This window comes from Aythya marila (genome assembly GCF_965140915.1).
Source record: "Aythya marila genome assembly, chromosome: W".
NCBI lineage: Eukaryota > Metazoa > Chordata > Aves > Anseriformes > Anatidae > Aythya > Aythya marila.
In genome coordinates this window covers 11,019,088-11,035,610 of record NC_139081.1, presented here as the reverse complement: position 1 = coordinate 11,035,610, position 16,523 = coordinate 11,019,088, and positions in this window count along the sequence as shown.

Sequence of the window (16,523 nt, the reverse complement as noted above, 5' to 3'; positions counted from 1 at the left end):
TTATGAGCCAAAAGAGGTCCCCTATCAATGGTGGATAGAGGTAAGAGTTAATAATGAAGGAGGGTTGATTGGGAAAAGTACAATTATTATACACCTTGCGGAATCATGAAATTGAAACACGAGCTAAATATGGGATTCCAACCATTGCTAAAAACTTGTTTATAAAACTTACAGAGAATATTGTGAAAGCATTCTTTTATGGTTCAATTGGCCTTGGACAAATTCGAAGGCAAGACACGAATTAATGACATTCAGAAGAAGAGGAGGGATTGTTATATATGGAGTGGTAATTCGTGTCAGAAAAATGGTTGATATTAATAAAGAAGGGGGAGATTTGGTAATGTGGCAATGGGGGTCGGAAAGCCTCGTGGTTGGTGATAACATCAAACTCTTAAAGATGAAGTCATCAGGAATGTAAAGAGTTTAGAGGAAATAAAGTAGGGTGATTGAGGCGACGCCCTGCCATCTGGGATTGCTTGTTTTCCCCTCTGTTAAGGCACGGAAGTTGCGGGAGGGGGGTTGCTGGTTAGAACTGTTAACATTTATTGTTTAGTGTGGTTTCAAGTGTTAACGAAACACGGGAAAAGCAATCACGTTTTGTTGCTTTCGGGAACCTTGTGGTGGGCAGAGTATGCGCAGAAGAAGCAAAACAGTCAAAGCCGCTCCTGCAGTCTGGAACAAAAGGTTGCTAATGGTGATGGGGAAACCGTGAGCCTTTCACCCACAACGACCACTACAAAGAGAATTATAATATGAAGCGGGGATAGGATATACATATGTATAGGCGTACTCGGGTTTTCTTGTAAATATGTAACAGCAATGTCCTATATATATTTGGAAAGTTCGACAGTTGCGTGTGCGTGTCGGTAGAGCATAGACTCCCCGCGTGCCCAGCGCTGTTTACTTGCCTTTTATAAATATTCTTTTATGTTACTAAATTCAGAGTTGAGACTTCGTTTATAACAGGTCTGAGATAAGGAGGACTGTTCACAAAGGGACAGGTTATGCATATGTATAGGAGTGTTGGGAAACTTCATGTATATGTAACTCTTTACTAGATATAACCAAAGGAAGTTGCCACGACTTTGGTGGGACTACCCCCCCCACCGCTGAGTGGTGCCACCCAGCGCTGAGTAAACATACCTACTTTACAATCTTCCTGACTGTGGAGTCAGCTTTCTGTGAGTCATTTTGGTGAGCCAGGCAGGAGACACTCTGCTCGGCTGCAGAATCGGCTGCGGAGCGGACGCCCCTAGGTGCACCCTGAGTGTTTTGCTCAGAGGGGACTCAGCTGCTCACCGCAGGAGCAGACAAATATCTCCTGAAGCTGCGGACAAACGGTATGTTTTCAGCTGCTGGAGGGATGCTAACTGGAGTGTTAATAATTGTATGTCTTATTCTTAAATGTCCAGGTATTTTGTGTTGAAAGCATTTGTGTAAGTGTAAGGGTTTGAAACAAAGTGGAGTCACACCATGAAGAACACAGTCAGAGACGATACTTGTTTGGTTGGTTATCATTCTAAATTATATTCTTGTGGTATGAATGAGATGTGCTAGAGGCCTCTCTGTGTGATTGCGCGATTGTGCTGTGTGAGTGAGACGCAGCGTCGCTGCGAAGCGAATGCGGAGTTCCGATCCGCGGTTCCGTGTTCTCCGCGAGGGGAGTGGGCGGAGACGAGCGAAGTGCGTGACAGACCGAAAAGAAGTGCTGCTTTATTCAAGTTTTGATTGGTGGTGCCTAATATATGGGCCTGGCAGTGTATGTTGTGATCCTATTTTTTTTTTTTCTCTTAAATGCTTTGAGTGTGACAAGAAAAAGGCGGGAGCATCATCTAAGTAACTAACAGTTCAGAAGTGTTGGTGTATTTGCTGTGGTGTTTGGTCAGTTTCCCAATTATTGGAGAGGTGGAGGGGGCTGACTGATTATCAAAGTGGTAGAACGGAGAGAGTCATTTCTGTGGTGGTTTGAGCTTGAGCCCTGGGAATTTGGTAAGAAGGGGGAGAGCGAATTTATTTAGGCCTCAATACCTTTTTAAAGCCCCCATATTGACGGATACACAGGAGTGATTCCTTGTTTTGTATGGGCTTACTAACAAAGTGCATGAGAAAAATTGGCATTCGGCTTGAAATTCGGTCCTGTTGAAATGTAAATTTTTGTGGAAAAGGTGGTCATGTTTGTCTAGAAGACTGAAGGCTGAGTGCTTCAGCTGTTTTCCTGAAGTTCCGTGGATTTATGATTGAAACAGGGCTCCTTAATAATCTGAAATAGTAAAGTTTGTATGCGGGAAGAAGCGTTTAATCCCAGAGAATTGGGACATTTGGGAAGAAAATTAGGAAAAGATAGTAAAAACCCTCAGTAAAAAGGTTTGCGTGGAAATTGAAACAAAGGGCGGTAACTAATAAGGAATAGTAATAAATAAATAAAAGGGAATGGAAAATCAAAGAAATGAGTAATATCCAAAACAAAGACGTTTTAAAGAAAGCCTCCTTGGGTGCATATTGGCACATTCGAAGGATATTGTTAGAACTTGGAGCGCAGAAAGGAAGAGGACTTCCACTAAGTATTGCAATCAGTGGTGGCCACTACATAAGCTAAATGGCCACTTTATGGATCAGTCGACTGTAACACTATCTTGCAACTAATGTTTTTGAGGAGAGAAGGAAAATAGGATGAAGTGTAGTATACTGATACGTTGTTTCAGCATCTTAGAGAGAAAAGGAGTGGAATTAATTGGCCCTTGACTGAGCCTTTGGTGTTGGCATGAGAAAAGTACAGGCTGGAGAAAGATAAAAGGAAGTGTTAAAAGAGTTGTGGACGGTGTTAAAGGTGTGGCATGTAGTATTTAACAGAGCTGTTTGAAGTTGAATGAGCAGGGAAAGAGGATGTAGGAATGTTAATAGTTCTGCCTCAACAGGAGGCTGTGATCTCAAAATCACCGGTGTGAGCCCTTTGGGGCAGAGGGACCATGATGGGTCCGAGAGAGTTGTCATGGAAAAGAAGAGCAGCTAACTCTTAAAACAACCTGAGTTTATGAGTGAGCTCAGATTGCTGATGGGACCGCTCAGGGAACTGTTAACGATTTCATTCCCCTGACCGACCCCCCACTGAGACTATAGCCACCCCGGAAATAATGAACGGTAAATACCAAAATCTGGTTAAATTGGGAATGGAGAATCTGTTCCAACAAAATCCAAAAGAAACCCTTATGGAGTTTTTGGACCTGTTAGGAATATTTTAACAATTCGTGTCCATAAAGAACAGTCCAGTCTGCCTCTGGGCCCTGCACTGGCAATTTAATTCTTGAACCACAGATGCAGTGTGTCCCAGTCTCCCCCTCATTCTAGTCAATTTATCAAGTCTTCAGAAAATACTCCTCAAATTTATGAACCTGTTTGCTTTTGTTATTCCAGACTTCTATTTCTAACAGTTACAGCCTTTTTTTTGTCTTCTCCGAGATTAACTTAACACTGCTATAGGTGTGACTGTCCCTGTGAATGGCTGGTGAAGAATGTTTTAATTACTGGTGAAGTGTCAATAAGAAAGCTATTTGTGTTTGTATGAAGTCTTTGATGTCTGGGGGTTTCAGAACAACTGATAACAACTAGTGACTGTTATGGGATACTATGCAGGCCTCTGGTATCTGGCCAGGTGGCCAAGAGATTAAGAAGAAGAAAAAAGAAGCTGAAGGACAACTGGGAGACAAGACCTGCAGGAGATGTTCTATAAACTTGGTACGGTGCCAAAGGAGTACAAAGGGGAAGGACGAGAAAAAAACTTGGAGAGGAAGACTCCGAGCCTTCAGCATGAAAGACCCCTAGAGACCCCCAGAGGAGACTGATGCGCATGCTCCAGTAGGAGGGACTGGACCCTGGAAGCTAATTATAATAACCTGTTTTTTTTAGAAGTAGTAATTAATATGTATTAGTCTAGGAGAATAAAAATCAGCTGCTTGATGTAACTGGTGTGCATCCTGGTGGAGCGGAGACTCCCGGTGCACCCAGCGCTGTTCGCTTACCTCTATTCTTTTAATAAATCCTATTTTTTTATTTAATCCTAATTTGAATACTGAGCCATTTCTAAGAGACCGACTATGAAATGCAATGGAAAACAAAACAAAACAAACAAACGAAACTGGAGAAAATAGGGGCTAAATTAGAACAAGGAAAATGGACACTGCCAGACAGGCGAGAGATATGGCCAAAAGCTTATGCAAAGCAAATATTGGGACGTTTGCATGCACAAACACATTGGGGTACAAAGGTGTTAAGTGATCATTTACTACAACAGTTTGGTTGCCTTTTTTTTTTTTTTTGAAATAGCAAAGCAAATTACATAACAGTTGCTTAACTTGTCAGAAGATAAATAAGAAAGTGTTTCAACAAGCAGCCATGGGAGGGAAAAACAAAACAGCTTATAGGCCTTTTGAGAAAGTACAAGTTGGTTTCACTGAATTGCCCAAAGTAGAGAGGATAAAATATCTATTGGTAAAAGTAGATCATTTAACACAATGGGTAGAAGCTTATCCCATAGCACGAGCTACGGCACAAATGGTGGTAAAAATTCTATTAGAACACCTGATACCTAGATATGGGATAATCCAGTATATTGACTCTGCTCAGGACACACACCTTACTTCTAAAATAATAAAAGTATTCTGTCAATCGTTGGGTATTCAGTGGGAATACCATATTCCGTGGCACCCACAAAGCTCAGGGAAAGTAGAAAGATTGAATCAAACAATAAAACAACAATTGGCTCAATTAATGATCGAGACACAAATGCCCTGAACGAAATGCTTACCATTGGCACTTCTAAACATAAGAACTAAACCACACAGCGAGACTGGATTATCGCCATATGAAATGTTATATGGTATGCCTTATTAGAATCATAGAATCATAGAATCATAGAATATCCTGAGTTGGAAGGGACCCTTAAGGATCATCAAGTCCAACTCTTGACACCGCACAGGTCTACCCAAAAGTTCAGACCATGTGACTAAGTGCACAGTCCAATCTCTTCTTAAATTCAGACAGGCTCGGTGCAGTGACCACTTCCCTGGGGAGCCTGTTCCAGTGTGCAATCACCCTCTCTGTGAAGAACCCCCTCCTGACGTCAAGCCTAAATTTCCCCTGCCTCAGCTTAACCCTGTTCCCACGGGTCCTGTCACTGGTGTTAATGGAGAAAAGGTCTCCTGCCTCTCGACACCCCCTTACGAGGAAGTTGTAGACTGTGATGAGGTCTCCCCTCAGCCTCCTCTTCTCTAGGCTGAACAGGCCCAGTGACCTCAGCCGTTCTTCGTACGTCTTCCCCTCCAGGCCTTTCACCATCTTCGTAGCCCTCCTCTGAACACTCTCCAACAGTTTCATGTCCTTTTTATACTGTGGTGCCCAGAACTGCACACAGTACTCGAGGTGAGGCCGCACCAGCGCAGAGTAGAGCGGGACAATCACCTCCCTTGACCTACTAGCGATGCCGTGCTTGATGCACCCCAGGACACGGTTGGCCCTCCTGGCTGCCAGGGCACACTGCTGGCTCATATTCAACTTGCTGTCTACCACGACCCCCAGATCCCTCTCTTCTAGGCTGCTCTCCAGCGTCTCATCGCCCAATCTGTACGTGCAGCCAGGGTTTCCCCTTCCCAGGTGCAGGACCCGGCACTTGCTCTTATTGAACTTCATGCGGTTGGTGATCGCCCAGCTCTCCAACCTATCCAGATCCCTCTGCAAGGCCTTTCCACCCTCATTTGAGTCCACAACTCCTCCAAGTTTGGTGTCATCAGCAAACTTGCTCAAAATACCTTCTATTCCTACATCCAGATCGTTTATAAAAATATTGAAAAGTACCGGCCCTAAAATGGAGCCTTGAGGGACCCCACTGGTGACCGCCCGCCAGCCTGACGCAGCCCCATTTACCATAACCCTTTGGGCCCTGCCCGTTAGCCAATAGCTCACCCATCGTATGATGTTTTTATTTAGCTGTATGGTGGACATTTTGTCCAGTAGGATCCTATGGGAAACCGTGTCAAAAGCCTTGCTGAAGTCCAAAAAAATCACATCAGCTGGTTTCCCTTGGTCCACCATATGGGTGATCTTATCATAAAAGGAAATCAGGTTAGTTAGGCAGTTAAGAAATCAGTTAGTTAGACCTACCCTTCACAAACCCATGCTGGCTGGGACCAATGACTGCTTTGTCCCCCAGGTGCGCCTCAATAATTTCGAGAACCATCTTCTCCATGATTTTACCAGGCACTGACGTGAGACTGACAGGCCTGTAATTGCTAGGGTCTTCTTTCTGACCCTTCTTGAAAATCGGCACAACATTTGCCAGCTTCCAGTCTACCGGGACCTCTCCAAATTCCCAGGATCGTTGAAAAATAATTGAGAGAGGTTCCGCGATGACATCCGCCAGCTCTTTCAGCACCCGGGGATGAATCCCATCCGGACCCATGGACTTGTAGGGATCCAGGTGGAATAGCAAATCCCGCACACGTTCAGGGTCGGTTGGGAGTTTGTCATCCCCACCGTCCCGGTCCTCCAGCTCAGGGCACCCTGGGTCCCGAAGCCCATCATGGGCATTGAAGACAGAGGCAAAGAAGGCGTTAAGCGTCTCTGCTTTGCCTATGTCATTGTCTGTGAGGAGACCTTCCCTATCAAGGAGCGGCCCTATGTATTCTTTAGTTCTCCTTTTTCCATTCACATATCTAAAAAAAACCTTTTTATTTTCTCTCACAGACACAGCCAGCTTCAACTCTAGGTGTGCTTTGGCCACACGAACTTTCTTCCTACAAACACGAACAGCATCCCTGTATTCTTTCCATGACACCTGGCCCTCCTTCCAGTAGCGAAACACTCTCTGTTTCCGCCTAATCTCCATTAGAATGTTCCTGGTCAGCCACGCCGGCCTCCTGCCCCGCCTGCCTGACTTGCGATATTTAGGAATTGCCTGATCTTGTGCTTCTAGGAGGCATCGCTTAAAGAATGACCAGCACTGGTGGACATCGAGGCCTTCAAGAGCAGTTTCCCAGGGGACCTTGCTGACTAGTTCCCTGAGCAGCCTGAAGTCCGCTTTCCCCATATCTAGGGATGAGGTTTTGGTGGCACTTTTCCTTCTGTCACCGTAAATTTTGAACTGAACCACTTCATGGTCGCTATGACCGAGGCGGCCACCAATCACCACATCTCCCACCAGACCCTCTCTGTTTTCTAGCAACAGGTCTAGGAGGGCACCTTTCCTAGTTGGCTCCGTTAGCACCTGCACCAAGAAGTTATCATCTAGGTGCTTCATGAACCTCCTGGACTTGCTCGTGTCAGCCGTGTGGCACTCCCAGTTAACGTCTGGCAAGTTGAAGTCCCCCATAAGGACAAGGGGAGTTAATCTCGAGGCCTCTCTTAGTTCTGTAAAGAATAATTTATCGGCGCTATCGTCCTGGCCAGGCAGTCTGTAATAGACTCCCACAACGACATCCCCTTTATTTGTTCGTCCCTTGATCCTTACCCAGAGGCTCTCAACTTTGCCATTGCCGACCTGAAGTTCCACACAGTCCAGCCCCTGCTTCACATACATCGCCACCCCACCACCTCGCCTACCCTGCCTGTCCCTCCTGAAGAGCCTGTAACCATCTATCGCAACACCCTAGTCACAGGACTCATCCCACCAGGTTTCGCTTATGCCGATGATGTCGTAGTTGCGGGACTGGGCCAGGACTTCTAGCTCATCCATTTTATTCCTCATACTGCGTGCGTTCGTGTAGAAGCACTTCAGGTGCATCTCCTTACACTCAGCACCTTGTGGATCTGACCGAAGGACCTCACTGGCACACAGCCCCTCTGATTCTAGCGTACCATCCCTTAGGTCTTCACCGGCGTGCCTGGTTTTAGCCCCTTCCCCCTTCGACTCTAGTTTAAAGCCCTATCTATCAGCCCTGCCAACTCCTGACCAAAGATCCTTACCCCTCTCCGAGAGAGGCGCATCCCATCCGGTGCCATCAGGCCCGGTGTAGCATAGACCTTCCCGTGATCAAAGAACCCAAAATTCTGCCGGTCACACCAGTCTCGAAGCCACGAGTTTATGTGAACAGCACGCCTTTCAGCTTCGATCCCCCCTATCGGAAGGACAGAGGCAAACACAACCTGCGCCCCTGATCCTCTAAGTAGTCGCCCCATTCATTCAGTAGTCGTCCCTTTATTCTCAAGGGATGCCTCTAGGCAACAATGTAGTTGAGGGTCGTAGCATCCAGAAATATATAATTACTATTGGAAGGAGATTACAAGAGCTAAGAGAAATTGGAGTGATGGCTCAAACACCACCTTTAGGATTTGCTATTCATAAGATAGAACCAGGAGACAAGGTCTTAATAAAAACCTGGAGGGAAGAATCATTGAACCCCCGATGGGAGGGACCGTACCTTGTTTTACTTACTACTGAAACAGCTGTGAGAACAGCAGAAAGGGGTTGGACCCATGCATCCAGGGTAAAAGGACCAATAAATACCAAAACTTGGAGGGTTGAGTCCACTCCTGGGGAACTGAAATTAAAGCTAAAAAAGAACTAATGTTCTGGCAATAAGGCTCTGCATAAATTAAGGATGCCAGAAGAAGGGGACAAACCTGAAGGGAAGAAAGGGAGAAGGCAAGACCGGGGCAGGACTCTCCACTGCGGTGTGTATGGTCTACTGAGGGAGGCAACCCCTACGGGTATTGACTGCCGAGTGAGAGGGCCTCGACCGGACTTCTCCCACACTAAGGTCAGGTTGTCCCAAGAAAATAACATAAGAACTTCTTTTTTTTTTTAAACCTATATAAAATTATGATTAGTTTTCAGGAGCTGAATCACCCTGACAGGCTGAACGGTAACACAAGCCTGAATCCACCCTGAAAGCGGGCCCAACCCCTTGACTGAAGGCGTTTGCCTATTATGATCCAGCTACGTGGGCAGAAGACGGATCCTGGGGCTATAGAACCCCAATATATATGCTTAATAGAATAATTAGGTTACAAGCTGTAATAGAAATAGTTGTAAATAAAACCGGAGATGCACTTGGATTAATTGCAAAGCAAAATACTAAGATGAGGACTGCTTTGTATCAAAATCACTTAGCTTTGGATTATTTACATAGAAGGAGAAGTCTGTGGACTTCTTGTATTTACAAGAAGGAGAAGTCTGTTGAAAATTTAACTTTAGTAATTGCTGTTTAAAGATTGATAAAAAGGGTGTTTCTTCCTAGTAGCTGATAGAATGTTATGTTCTGGTTTAGGATGAGAAGAATGCTAATAACATGCTGATGTTTTAATTGTTACAGAGCAGTTCTTACACCAAGCCAAGGATGTTTCAGCTTCTCACTGTCCTGCCAGCAGGCAGGCTGGGAGGAGGGCCGGACTGCTCGGGGTTAGGCTGGGCATCGGACAGCGGGTGGTGAGCAATTGCATTGTGCATCACTTGTTTCGTACACATTATTATTCTTAGTACTATTATCATCATTATTGTTATTATTATTATTGTTATTATTTTCTTGTTTTTATCTCAACTCACAGGCTTCACTTTCCCATTTCTCTCTCCCATCCCAGAGAAGGAGGGGGGGAGGTGAGCGAGCAGCCGTGTGTTGTTTAGCTGCCTGCTGGGTTAAACCACAACAGAAAGAAAAGCTGTAAATGAACTTGTAAAGGAAATGAAGAAAATTGCACATGTCCCAGTTCAAATTTGGAATGGAATCGATCTAAGAGGATTATGGAAGGGGGCTTTATGGGTGGTGATTGGTTTGCTAAAATAAGGATGGTTGTATTGGGGATATGTGGAGGATTGTTAATAATTCCATGTTTAATATTACCAGACTAATACACTCGGTTATACAAGGAATGCAAATATCTGCGATACCTGTTGACCCAGAACCAGGGAAAGAGAAAACCCATTCTCTGATGATAATAAAGACAAGTAAAGATCCAGAATTGGCATCAGTTGGCATCAATTCGGCAAGTATTAACTTGATTAGAAAGGAAAACACGAATCAATGCCATGAAAAAGGAGATGGGGGATTGTGAGATATGTTCATCTGATTCGTGTCAGTATGGAACAATGCTAGGGCCACATGGTATGATGAATGTGACCTTCTGTCTTACATACCCTTGTATAACCACAGGTCTAAGAAAAACAGAGTGGTTAATGTATATAGTTCTTGTATCTTGCAAAGGAATGTTTTAGCAATTCGTGTCAATAGAGAGCTTGAAGGGAAATGTCATTGTAGGTTTTTCCTTGAAGTCTCTGATATCTGGGGGTTTCAGAATAACTGCTAACTATTATGACTATTGCATGGGACACTATGCAAGTCTCTGATATCTGGCCAGGAGATTAAGGAGATGGGGAGAGCTGAAGAACAACTAAAAGACAAAGCTTGCAGGGGATGTTGCACAAGTCTCTGACATACAGCCAAGTTGGACAAAGGAGAAGGACAAGAGGGAGGAAGACTATGAGCCTTCAGCACCAGAGACCCCCAGAGGGACCACTGGAGACTGATACGCATGCTCCAGTAGGAGGGTTTGGATTCTGGAAACTAATTATAATAACCCTGTTTTTTTTAGAAGTAGTAATGAATATGTATCAGCCTAGGAGCATAAAAATCAGCTGCCTGATGTAACTGGTGTGTGTCTTGGTGGAGCAGAGACTCCTGACGCACCCAGCGCTGTTTGCTTACCTCTATTCCTTTAATAAATTGTAAACTTTGATTATAGTCCTATTTTGAAGACTAAGCCATTAATTACATATGGAACACTTGTTTTTGGCTGAATCAGTAGGAAAATCCATTCCAGAACTCGAAAATGCTGCCCTAGCATTCCACCCTTGCCATCAATGTGTCACTTATACTATTCCTATTACCCGTGCTGTTAGTGTCAGTGGCATCCTCCTGATACTGTTTCTGTCTTTGTTGCCCCTTACTCTCCCCCTTTTCTTTTTGCCACTGACCAATCACCGCAAATGGATGAGACACATGATTGCTAATTAGGAAAGAGAGTGCAACGTCTGCTATACGTCTGGAAGCAGTGCCGGCTGCAACCTTAGAAGCTATTTGTGAAAGAGCCTGCCGGTGGTCATTTGGTAGTGTAATCTGCAGCTCTGCACTCCTGCACCGCAATAAAGGTAGTAATATAGCTAAGTCGTTAGTAATCCGTACAATGTGGCAACCCCACTGAATATTATCCAGGAACATTTGTACATTTATCAAATTATGTAACAGCATAGTTATATCACCTATCTGGGGACAAATAGTAGAGTCTGATATTTTCCATCCCAAGTATAGCCATGGCTGTTTCTGTTGAACCTTCTCTGGGGCTATCTTCAACCCTTTAGCTTCCAATGTATCCCAAATAAGCTTTAAATCTGAATCCTGGAAGCATTCTGGCCTTCCAAACCGAATGTTATCCATGTAATGGTAAATAATTACATCACACCACGCTGTCCGAATTGGTTGTAGTGCCCAGGCCACATACAGTTGACATAATGTAGGGGAATTCCTCATCCCCTGTAGAAGCACTAGCCATTCATAGTGCCTTGCCGGGGCCTGTTTGTTAATGGAGGGTATCGTAAAAGCAATTCTCTGACAGTCCTGCACCACCACATCTGGTTGCCTGGACTGACCGATAAATTTAGCATATGGTTCCCCAGGGGCCTGTTCATCAGATGTGAATTTGCCGAGATCAGATCGCCATTTGCCGAGGCGATCGGCTCCGGGGCAGGCGCGTTCTGCAGCGGAGCGGGGGATCGGGCCAGGCAGGGCTAATTTTGTCCGGCATCGAGCCTACTAGAGGGAGCCGCCAGGACCCGGCAGCCCTCGTGAGGGAGGCTGACGAGGCGAAGGCGGAGCCAGCAGCGCCCCCTCCCCAGCCCTTCAAAAGCAGCCCCTAGGGAGCGCGAGCGACCAGGAGCGCGGCGACCAGGGCGGGCAAACAGGGCGTGGCGCGTCAGAGGGAGTGGCGCGGCAGTTAGCGCAGGCAGGGCGCGCAGGAAGGGCAGAGCGCTCCCCCTACACACAAACAACACCTCCTTAACGACAGCCGTAACTAGGTGATAATGGTCGCCACCAGGCACGGCGCGCTCTCCAGAAAGTCGGTACACACGCAGACCGACTACCCGTTAAAAAATGCCGCAGTTCAGGTCACCGGATGCAAGGAGTGTCTGAGCCTGTTGCTGCCATCGGCGGGAGGCAGAGAAACTGCGTGCGTGAGGTGCGAGCAGGTGGATGATCTGGTCCGCATGGTGGCGGAGCTCAAGGAGGAGGTGGACAGGTTGAGGGCCATCAGGGAGTGTGAGCGGGAGATAGACTTCTGGAGTAACTCCCTGCAGGGCCTCAAGGGGAGGTGCCGAGGTGAGACTCCCCAAATGGGGGCGGACCCCCTGCCCTGTCCCCGTCGGGCAGAGGGAGGGGATCTGGGAGCTGAGGAGGAATGGAAACAGGTCCCAGCTCGACATCGCAGGCGATGCTCTCCCCTTCCGGCCCCACCTTCCCAGGTGCCCTTACGCAACAGGTTTGAGGCCCTAGAGATTGAGAGGCCGGTGTGTGAGGAAGAGGTAGCAAATGTTCCCAGGAGGATGCCTGGGGCGAGGAGGTCGACTCCGCGCCTCAGGACTGCCTCCACCAAAAAAGACAGGAGGGTTATTGTTGTTGGTGACTCGATTCTTAGGGGAACAGAGGGCCCTATTTGTCGGCCGGACCCTACCCGTAGGGAAGTCTGCTGTCTCCCTGGGGCCAGGGTCAGGGACGTTGCCAGGAAGCTTCCTAACCTGGTACGCCCCTCTGACTATTACCCCCTTTTGATAGTCCAGGCGGGCAGTGATAACATCGAAGAGAGAAGCCTCAAGGCTATCAAAAGGGACTTTAGGGGAATGGGTCGGTTAGTGGATGGAGCGGGAGTGCAGGTGGTGTTTTCGTCCATCCCTATGGTGGCAGGGAGGAGTTCAGAGAGGACACGGAAAGCCCACCTGTTAAACACGTGGCTCCGGGGCTGGTGCCAACGCAGAAATCTTGGGTTTTTTGATCATGGGGCACTTTACTCAGCACCTGGCCTGATGGCCGCAGACGGGTCCCTATCTTTTAGGGGAAAAAGGATCCTGGGCCAGGAACTGGCAGGGCTCATTGAGAGGGCTTTAAACTAGGTAGGAAGGGGGATGGGGCTGAGGCTAGGATTGTTGGGGCTGTGCCAGGGGGAACAATGGCAAGGCCGGAGGATAAGGCAATGGCCCAGCTGAAGTGCATCTACACCAATGCACGCAGCATGGGTAACAAACAGGAGGAGCTGGAAGCCATCGTGCGGCAGGCAGGCTACGACTTGGTTGCCATCACGGAGACGTGGTGGGACCAGTCTCACGACTGGAGTGCTGCAATGCCTGGCTATAAGCTCTATAGAAGGGACAGGCAGCATAGAAGGGGTGGTGGTGTGGCTCTCTATATTAGAGAGTCTTTCGAGGTTGTAGAACTCGAGGTTGGGAATGACAAGGTCGAGTCCCTTTGGGTTAGGATCGGCAGGGACAACAAGGCTAGTGTCCTGGTCGGGGTCTGCTATAGACCGCTGAACCAGGATGAGGAGACGGATGAGGAATTCTACAGGCAGCTGACAGAGGTTGCAAAATCATCAGCTCTTGTACTCGTGGGGGACTTCAACTTCCCTGACATATCCTGGAAGCACAACACAGCCCTGAGAAAGCAGTCTAGGAGGTTTCTGGAGAGCGTGGAAGATAGCTTCCTGACGCAGCTGGTTAGTGAGCCTACCAGGGGAGGTGCCCCGCTAGACCTTCTCTTCACAAACAGAGAAGGACTGGTGGAGGACGTGATCGTCGGGAGCTGTCTAGGGCAGAGTGACCACGCAATGGTGGAGTTCACTATTCTTGGCGAGGCCAGGAAGGGGACCAGTAAAACCGCTGTATTGGACTTTCGGAGGGCTGACTTTGAGCTGCTCAGGACACTGGTTGGTGGAGTCCCTTGGGAGGCGGTTCTGAAGGGCAGAGGGGTCCAGGAAGGCTGGGCGCTCTTCAAGAGGGAAGTCTTAATGGCGCAGGAACGGTCTGTTCCCACGTGCCCAAAGACGAGCTGGCGGGGAAGAAGACCGGCCTGGCTCAACAGAGAATTGTGGCTTGATCTTAGGAGGAAAAAGAGGGTTTATAAGCTTTGGAAAAGTGGGCAGGCCACTAAGGAGGACTTTAAAGAAGTAGCGAGGCTGTGCAGGGACAAAATTAGGAAGGCCAAAGCTCATCTGGAGCTCAATCTGGCTACTGCCGTTAAAGATAACAAAAAACGTTTCTATAAATACATCAACACAAAAAGGAGGACTAAGGAGAATCTCCATCCTTTACTGGATGCGGGGGGAAACTTAGTTACAAGAGATGAGGAAAAGGCGGAGGTGCTCAATGCCTTCTTTGCCTCAGTCTTTAGCGGCAATACCGGATGTTCTCTGGATACCCAGTACCCTGAGCTGGTGGAAGGGGATGGGGAGCAGGATGTGGCCCTCATTATCCATGAAGAACTGGTTGGTGACCTACTAAGGCACTTAGATGTGCACAAGTCGATGGGGCCAGATGGGATCCACCCAAGGGTACTGAGGGAACTGGCAGAGGAGCTGGCCAAGCCACTGTCCATCATTTATCAACAGTCCTGGCTATCGGGGGAGGTCCCAATCGACTGGCGGCTAGCAAACGTGACGCCCATCTACAAGAAGGGCCGGAGGGCTGACCCAGGAAACTACAGGCCTGTCAGTTTGACCTCAGTGCCAGGAAAGCTCATGGAGCAGATCCTCCTGAGAGTCATCATGCAGCACTTGAAGGGGAAGCAGGCGATCAGGCCCAGTCAGCATGGCTTTATGAAAGGCAGGTCATGCCTGACGAACCTGATCTCCTTCTATGACAGAGTGACGCGCTGGGTGGATGAGGGAAAGGCTGTGGATGTGGTCTACCTTGACTTCAGCAAGGCTTTTGACACCGTCTCCCACAGCATTCTCCTCAAGAAACTGGCTGCTCTTGGCTTGGACTGGCGCACGCTTCGTTGGGTTAGAAACTGGCTGGATAGCCGGGCCCAAAGAGTCGTGGTGAATGGAGCCAAGTCCAGTTGGAGGCCAGTCACTAGTGGCGTCCCCCAGGGCTCGGTGCTGGGGCCGGTCCTCTTTAATATCTTCATCGATGATCTGGACGAGGGCATCGAGTGCACCCTCAGTAAGTTCGCAGATGACACCAAGTTAGGTGCGTGTGTCGATCTGCTTGAGGGTAGGAAAGCTCTGCAGGAGGATCTGGATAGGCTGGACCGATGGGCTGAGGTCAACTGCATGAAGTTTAACAAGGCCAAGTGCCGGGTCCTGCACCTGGGGCGCAATAACCCCAAGCAGAGCTACAGGCTGGGAGAGGAATGGTTGGAAAGCTGCCAGGCAGAGAAGGACCTGGGAGTGATGGTGGACAGTTGGCTGAATATGAGCCAGCAGTGTGCTCAGGTGGCCAAGAAGGCCAACGGCATCCTGGCTTGTATTAGGAACAGCGTGACCAGCAGGGCTAGGGAGGTGATCGTCCCCCTGTACTCAGCTCTGGTGAGGCCGCACCTCGAGTACTGTGTTCAGTTTTGGGCCCCTCGCTACAAGAAGGACATCGAGGTGCTTGAGCGGGTGCAGAGAAGGGCGACGAAGCTGGTGAGGGGCCTGGAGAACAAGTCCTACGAGGAGCGGCTGAGGGAGCTGGGCTTGTTCAGCCTGGAGAAGAGGAGGCTCAGGGGCGACCTTATCGCTCTTTTTAGGTACCTCAAGGGAGGCTGTAGCGAGGTGGGGGTTGGCCTGTTCTCCCACGTGCCTGGTGACAGGACGAGGGGGAATGGGTTTAAGTTGAGCCAGGGGAGTTTTAGGCTAGATGTTAGGAAGAACTTCTTCACTGAAAGGGTTGTGAGGCATTGGAACAGGCTGCCCAGGGAAGTGGTGGAGTCACCATCCTTGGAAGTCTTCAAAAGACGTTTAGATGTAGAGCTTAGGGATATGGTTTAGTGGAGGGCTGTTAGCATTAGGTTGGAGGTTGGACGCGATGATCTTGAGGTCTCTTCCAACCTAGAAATTCTGTGATTCTGTGATTCTGTGATTCTGTGAATGGAGGTGCTTTCTTTTCCCCTGGGAGACTAAGAAGAGCCCTCAGTGTGAGCTGTGCAGCTGTTTGGTGTATAATTGCAGGAAACTGCAACTGAATCTGGGTATTGAGAGAAGGACCCGTTCTCATTAACATCTCTGCAGTAATCCTATACAGAGCGTCCCCCGGTTGACGCAGTTGACCCGCTTCCCCCTGTGGTAACTGCAACCATTCCCTTTCAAACAATAACAATGGGGAAGGAGTTAACAATAAGCACGCCAAGTTTCGACAGTCAAGTGGACACATTGGTTTTGCCTGAAAAATCCATTGAATTATCTGTCGAGCTGCCTGGGATTGTAATCCATAGTCCAAAATGATTTTTCGATCTTGTTGTAGAAGCTTGCAGTCATGTGGCTGCCACAACCCGGTGCCTTGCACAGGGTCGATA